An 8,158-nucleotide genomic window follows, 5' to 3' on the forward strand; every position below is an offset into this window, starting at 1 on the left:
GCGGTATCTTTGTAATAACTCCGTGTCATTGAGTGTCTCCAACACACTGTGTCGTGCGGCGATTTTAAGATCCTTTGTGAATAGGTCTTAGTGAGTTAGGAGTCCTCTCGACTTCTTTTAAGCTGTCCCAGACTTAGGTGCTACTTTTAGGGCAAAAATGGTTCGTGAATTACTCTTAGTGAAAAAAATTAGGAGTCCTAAAGTTAGGAGTGACACGCCCATTATTTTTAGGAGTTGCTCCTAAATTCGCCAGTTAGGAGCTACTTTTAGCCTTAAAATTGTTTGTGAATACGGCCCCAGATCGCGTTTTGCCCTAAACTACTCTTAACTGTTCGTTTCTCACGAATGACAACGCTTTTTAAATGTGTATTATTGCATGTTTAAATAAATATTTACAAATATTTTCTTGTGTTTTTATTCTGTCTCCCAAAGTTGTCTGTAGACTATTATTAAAATAGCTTTTAAATTATAGATAGCTTAAGACAACATAGCTACTTGGAGTGATATGTTCCATGCTTTGAATGCTGCTTTACACTCAACTGAAAATCTTTTTGATACACAACTTTCAAAGGTTATAAATATTAAGTTTCAGTTGCTTTAACAGTTGTTTTCTCTAGGAATGCTTTAGAACGTCAAATCAAGTGATAATTATTTCAATTGTATTGATACAAAGCAAGGTCCAACTAAAGTAATGTTATAGCCTACTAGATTACCTTAGTTTGGAGAAATATGCCTTTATTGTAGGTCTTCCAACGCTTACAAGATCCCGTATGTATAAAGCCACTCAGAGTAAAATTTTAGTCTCAAGTTTGTCAAAATTCTAAGAATTACATAATTTTACTCTTATTCCTAAACTTAAGAATAAGTGTGATTCATAAAGGTTCCTAAGTGTTAAGACTTGGTCTCAGCTCCTAAATTATTTAAGAGAGCTGAAGAGGTCTCCTAACCTAGTTATAGGAGTAACAAGATGGTAGCAGAGAGAACGTGGCCATGCACTTTTCAATGAAAATATGATTTATTGTAGTTAAATGAGTTGATCAAACGATAACAAAGTTGAATCATCAAGGTATTCTTTAGTAACTTACCTTGAAGAAATTTTATGGCAATGTAATGAAAGTAATAATTATATTTTTGGCAACTGGAAAAATGCAGCAGTGCACCTGTGATGACTTGAGTCCTTCAGTCCACAGTTAGCAGGCTCTTGAATAGCACTATTGTGACACTGACCACACCAAATATACAGAAGTGGCCAAAAGTGATGTGCAAAGTTTTTTTTAAATGACCCTACAAGTTTGCTTAAACCATCAAATTATGAGGAAAATATTTTTATAGTTATATTTTGTTAAGAAGAACAAAACACTAAACTTAGTGAAGGTATTTATCTTACAAAATTATTCCAAGTTACCTTTATTTCTACAGTGCTTTTTACAATACAGATTGTTTCAAAGCAGCTTTAGATAGATTACAGGAAAATAATGTAACAAAGTTAGTCTTGGCTGTACAGCAACTCTAGAAGAAAATAGTGTCATTGTCCTGCTTAAGTAAGTTCAGTGTTGATTCATTTCTACCAGAAAGACTCGGAAAAATGACGTGACAAAGTATACATTTATTAACAGCCCATCAAGCAAGTATTGTGTTACAAGGTTCTTTGGCGTAGGCCCGCCCATAGCTCGCTATCCGAGGGTAACGGAATCTGCATTTCCTGCCTAAAGAGGAAGGCAGGGGCGCAGCCGACCCCCCGAGGGATGAGGTATGGACAGATGAAGGACCCCCGGGTGGTATGGGGAGGGACCATCCTGATGGTGGTGGTGGGGAGGGACCATCCTGGTGGTGGTGGTGGGGAGGGACCATCCTGGTGGTGGTGGTGGGGAGGGACCATCCTGGTGGTGGTGGTGGGGAGGGACCATCCTGATGGTGGTGGTGGGGAGGGACCATCCTGGTGGTGGTGGTGGGGAGGGACCATCCTGGTGGTGGTGGTGGGGAGGGACCATCCTGGTGGTGGTGGTGGGGAGGTTGGAGGGGAATGTAGGCCTCAGCATCTGAGACGTGTGTAAGTACCAATCTTTTATACTACAACTATTAGAACACATGAGAAGGTAATAAGTGACATGACAATTTAGTCTTCCTGGCAGAACTTAAGCTAAAGCTTTAATTTCCAATGTAAAAAATCTTTAGTTATCTATTTAGTTCATTTATCTATACAGCCAGCAGGCAGATCAATATTATTGTTGAATATTAAGTGACAAAAAAGGGCAAACTACAGCTACAGGTTTTAGAAAAACTAAAAAGCTCACAGGAGAAAAAAAAATCATACATTGTCTGCAATATAGTCATTTATTAATATTTCATTGTCCTCTCTTGTTTATTCACGTGTTCATAATTTCTTTGTTTGACAGCCTGGCTAACAATTATGTCTGTACAATTTGGAATGTTTCATTGTGTTATCACAAATAAACAATTGACTCCAGGCACAACTACACAATACGCTTACAAAATATTTAACACATTTTTAATACTATTTGAATAAAGGGTGAATCTGACAATTTTCCTTCAATACTAATTTGTGATCATTTTGTACAATGCAAAGCAATTAAAAAAAAAATGATTCAGAGGTTGAGGGCGGCCATTTTGGGTTCACATCATTGTAGTCCTTAGTTCACAGCACTTAAGTCCCACTTTAAGAATCAGTCTTATACTTTACTGAAAGTTGCTTTTAGCTGCTTTATAAAAGTCTCCTACTCTTAGAAAAGTCCTACTCTTTACTAAGTATTTTTTGATACTTAAGTCAAAGCTTGAGACTATTCTTAAGAGCATTTCTTAGAAGTTTTATACATACAGGCCCAGGTCTGTAATAGTTCAGGTAAACTCAAGAGTACTGAGAAACACATGCTACAAAATGATGAATTATTTATAAAAAATATATAGTTTAAGCTTAACTTCGTTCAACTTTATTACCTGTTTGAAATAAATAATCCATAAAACAAAACGCGATCAGAGGCTCTTATGCTAATAATTTCTGTTCCACTCGCTTGTATTGGTCACCCCGCCCCCGCGATGGTCTCGTGAATATTCATGATAGCTCCACTCATTGGAACCAAATATTTCAGGAACCGAATATATTGTAACACCTGTATTGATGCTGTCTGTTGTCCATGATGCACATCCTGAAGACACCTGCCAGCGATGGGACAAGAAACAGAAACAATACGTGTCTATCAGACGACCAAGTATTGTTCGTGAATACAACAACAAGATGGGTGGGGTTGACCTCACAGACAGGATGATCAGCTACTATAGAATGAGTGTCTGTACCAAGAAGTGTACGCTTCGGATGCTCATGCACTTCACAGATGTTGCTTTAGCCAACAGCTGGCTACTGTACCGCCAAGACCACAAAGTACGCGGCACACCAAGAAAGGGCATCATGCCATTTCTTGAATTCCGGATGGAAGTGGCAAAGACATTCTTGGCCCAGCAGCATAGCAATGCACAGGAAGACACTACAGGCCTCTCAGAACAGGAAGACAACACAGAGCCAAAGAAAAAGCGCCCTGTGAAAGAAGTCCCCCACATCTCAGTCCGCAGAAGGGCTAATGCACATCTTCCAGAGGTGGTCAACCTGAAGAATGCAGCGCGCTGCAGAGCAACAGGCTGTTCTGGGAAAACTGGGGTTCGATGTGCAACATGCAAGGTGTTCTTGTGCTTGCAAGTTGAACGCAACTGTTACACAGTTTTTCACACCGGATAAGTGTGATCCACTGTTCCCACAGATAAAAAGAACATTCCTAGTTTGGAGAAGTTGAAGTTTTGGAGTGTTACAAAAAAGAAAGCAAATTTTTAAGTTTTTTTGGATATGTTTTTTATTTGGATATACATTTTATTTTTCCATATCAATGTTCAGAAGTTCAACATGCAAGAGTAACAACGAAAAATGTTCAGGCACAGTGCTCAGGCTGTAAATAAAAGAGATTTGCACTTTGTTACACAATGGTGTCTTGATTGTTTTCTGTGAATACAGACCCAGTGTCCACATATGTGGACATCATTTTTTTCAAAAAGTGCTTCATTTTCAAAAATAATATCTGGTTATTATATTTATTGGTCCCTCCTAACCCCAAAAAACTAGAAAAAATCTAAAATGCACGCCAAACCAAAGCTCAGGTCTTAGGAGGATACACTTGATAATCTTATAAGATGATTAGATAATTCCAATTGAAAGATATTACTTTAATAAACTTTACTTTAATAAAAAATATTTTGCAATTGATTTGTAAAAATGTGTTTTTGTGCATGTTTGGCCTGGGTTTTTGTTGCATTTACACTGTTATGGCCACTAGGGTTCGCCGTAGAGACGGGTGTCGGATTGTTTCGAAGCCTCGACACAATACGGCACATTTGCTTCAACTGTTTCAGTGTTTCACGAAGCCTCGATCTGCCCACCACTAGGAATTGCTTGTTAGTAGATTTTCTCTCCGCCATCATGCTTCCTACAATCCAACACACATGCGAATTTCAGGCATGTGATATTGTAACGTGCGCGAGGGGGGAGTGGCGTGTGCACGAACTGTGATTGACAGTCAGACCTCACACAGGTTTTTTTTCTAAAACTGGGTGATTTATGTTGTTCTATCGGAGCATAGCGTCGGTTTCAGTGAATATTATAAAAAAAATCTTGCCGATGGCAGCTTTAATCATCAGCTTGTTAGGTTCAAATACAGCCAAAAAACGTATCCTATTTGAATAATTTGACAATTTGACTGATTATTAATGTTAAGATATTTTGGCTTTCACTTGGGTATGTCAGTGTCAGTTATTAAACTTTTGCCTGAGGAGCCTAAAAGGCTTTAGCTAACGTTAATTGCCCGAAGTTTGGATGGTCAGTTTGGCTACATTAACGTTCCGAAATGCCGTTGTGGCAGTTTAAGAATCACAGGCTAAGGTTAAAGCTGCCGTCGGCAAGTCTGGCAGATTGAGTGGACTTAGACAAAATTTTGAATGTTTACAACTCTCATGCCCCTCCCCCACTACCAATGAGCACCCGCCCATCATCAGTGCGTGTGTACCCGATTTTCTGTGAACGCGTCCGTCTCTTCAGCATCGATCAACACCATAGACTCGGAGGTAGGCTGCCCTGGCTAATCTATCCATAGATAGCAATAACCGAGGAATTGGAAGCTTGTTATTAGATTTTCTGCCATCACGCTTCGTACAATCTTCAGGCGAACTTCAGGCGTGTCCTGTGCATGTGATATTGTAACGTCCGCGTCTGCGCGAGGGAGGGGGATCTGTGATTTGTGCACGACCTGTGATTGACAGTCAGATCTCACACCCCCCTGCGCTGATTAGACCCGATGATCCGGGAGCGGTGGATTTTTGCAAAACAAAATAACACGCTCCAGGTGGAGTTAGAAGTTTGGGTTTTTTTCTAAAACCACCTTATTTATGTTGTTCTGTCGGATTATAGTGTCAATTTCACTGAATTTGATCAAAAAAATGTTGCCGACGGCAGCTTTAAGTTGTTTGTGGTTAAATCCTTTTGAAGTGATATTTCCCTTTTTTACTGCAGTGTCAGATTTAGTGAGTGAGGAACTGGTACTGTAGTAGGCTACAGACTAGCTGCTACCGTTCTATGCGAAATAATGAAGAGCCACATACACTTGAGGTTACATTGTCAGGAAGTGACTCTGAAATCATGCTCTAGTCCCTACTCATCAACATGGTTACTGGCTTTCTGTAGTCTTTTGTTTATCACCAGGACATCATGTAGATAGTAGCCTAATCTTTCTGACCCCTGATGGATTTAATCAGATTTACAGTTTGGATGCAGACAGTGATACAGTACCAAAATGCACCACACTTGTAATGTGTAGTGAATAGAGCATGGTTTCAGACCTACAAAGGTTCAAGTGCATTTGTTTCTTCTGCTGTTGCAGATGCTCTTTTTGTGGTTCCATACTTCCTGAGGAGGCTGAGGTCCGTTGGAGTGTCAGGGCCCCTTCTAAATACCTTTTATGATTCTGTGGTGGCGTCAGCCATTGTGTTCCTAGTGTCAAGTAAATGCTTCTTACTGTCTAGCCTAAACATCCAAACTTTCCCTCAAGTATGTTCTCCAGATTGTGCTGCATGCTGTTAAACCTGTGGAGTTACTGTTCCACTGTCGTGCAGCGGTGTGCTTCAATCATGGCACAGACCAAGGACACAGCACTACTTAAAATTCTGGGCTGAAATTCAACATGGTTGTATATTTAAGCTGTGAATATTTAAATTTATAACATTTCACATGTTTTCATTAATAAAAATTCAATAATCCATATTCACCTTTCATAGTTCACTTCCAAAATATTAATTATGTTTAAAAATACAAGGGCATGATGCACACCTTTTAGATTTTTGATATTTAAATAAACTGTCAAATCATGTGTAAATATTGCTATTTTTCAGTAGGCCTACCACATGATCTCCATTTATTTTAATATCAACTAGGCCAATCTAAAAAGTGTGTGTCATGCCTGACACCTACATGAACAATTTACAGTTGGGCTTATAACTGAAATTCATTCTCTTCAAATGCTACAAGTTAGAAACGTGTTGGATTTCAGCCCATAAAAATGCAAGCAGGGTTAATGCAATGCATATTTTTTCAAGTAGTGCAATTCAACAAGCTTTTTTGTTTCTAAAACGTGTCATTATTTTACTTCCATATTTGTATGGGTCACTCCGATATAACCATACATACTATAATGATGTTTCAAAATTCTAGTATTACACTCACACAACCCAGACATCACATATTTACGTAAACATTGTTTCCTTCTATTTTGCAGAGCAGCGGTTGCCTGCAGAGGATGTACACCTACAACATGACTTGTGTGCTGAATTGACCTGATACCCTCTCACACTTGGAACTGCATTTCATTTCTTTTTGTGTTGATCCAGGGGATTCGTCCGGAACCCACGGATGAACTCGTGGTACGAAAGCCGAATGCGCCTGGACGCAGTAGTGTCAAATCTACTCTGTATCGAGATTACGCTGGTAAGTATTTTTTAATTTACTTGCATACTTATTATTTTTTAAATATAGTAAGGACTTGGATATCAAATGAGAACATGCAGATGGTGCTTTATATCAGATTAACTACACTGTCGCTTGTAAATCATTGGCAGTTATTAACTGATGAATGGTTTCTGTTACTTGTTTTTAGGACCCCTTCCTGACCCGACGGTGTTGTCAGTTGGAGCCCAACTACACAACCTTCAGCCACAACCTGGCATTTTACAAAATCTTATGCGGCATCTCTGACCTGACTTTAGTGGACTCTAAATTTGGACTAGTCCCTCGAGGTTCAGTTCTTTCTTATCAGTGTACACCAGCAATACCCCGAGAGATCATTAAGCATCCAGAAGCCCCCTCATTCCCACAACTTCCATTAATTAGTGGCTACACATTAGAATGGCATCTACAGTTTGTCCCCAATCGTCATCAGTTTTATCACATACAGAGTTTAGAACTAACCCGTGAATTGGCAAGTATCATTGAAGAGAATACAAGGGGGCAGTCGGAGAATCCTTTGTGGAAGGAAGTCCGACAGCCACGCCTAACTTCCAGTAGATTCTGTGAAGTTTGTAGCGTTACAGCCAGGATCAGACTTTCAAATCAAGAAAACTTTAATATAGTATCTTTTTGTGTACATTACAAAATAAATACATAAGAGCAGACATGGGAAGTATTTCAATTAAATGTATTTTAAATACGTATTTAATTACTTTAGTGTATTTTGTCATTTGTATTTTGCAGGTGTGAAAAAAATTAAATGTAGTTTGTAACAAAATATTTTGAGGGAGTGTATTTAGAGTATTTTAAATACTTAAGAAAAATCACCATATGCTTATCACCATAGTAAATGATTTTTCCATATTTTCGGTCTGATGTTGGCAATGGCAACGTCCAGGTTAGATGCACGAAAATCACGTGACACCCTGTAGACTGGGCTCCCTCCAAGAAGTTTTGAACACAGGAGAAGAAGTGGCGCTGCTCCTCTTAAACACGGCATTAAGGTAAAGTGTTTTGTGAAAAATATACAGTCTACACACACATATTGCACACTGAACGGCATTATAGAGAAAATAATTGTGCCTTATGAGATCAATGCTCTGTGTT

At 39.0% G+C, this 8,158-nt stretch overlaps 1 protein-coding gene across 4 annotated transcripts in view; it reads left to right on the plus strand.

The window, feature by feature from the left end:
* The window catches only part of LOC306985791 (uncharacterized protein), a 21,912-nt gene extending 13,998 nt beyond the window's left edge, over positions 1 to 7,914 (plus strand). For 2 of the 4 annotated variants that reach the window (XR_013794860.1, XR_013794863.1), the window contains exons 4-5: positions 6,937 to 7,033; positions 7,203 to 7,914. The gene's annotated coding sequence lies outside the window, so the exon portion shown is untranslated. Of the gene's footprint in view, positions 1 to 5,933; positions 5,974 to 6,113; positions 7,034 to 7,202 lie in introns of all 4 variants that reach the window. The other 2 variants (XR_013794861.1, XR_013794862.1) reach the window with 2 other exon arrangements.
* Positions 7,915 to 8,158: the final 244 nt, after the last annotated feature.

The sequence above is a fragment of the Phoxinus phoxinus genome, assembly GCF_949152265.1.
Source record: "Phoxinus phoxinus genome assembly, chromosome: 18".
NCBI lineage: Eukaryota > Metazoa > Chordata > Actinopteri > Cypriniformes > Leuciscidae > Phoxinus > Phoxinus phoxinus.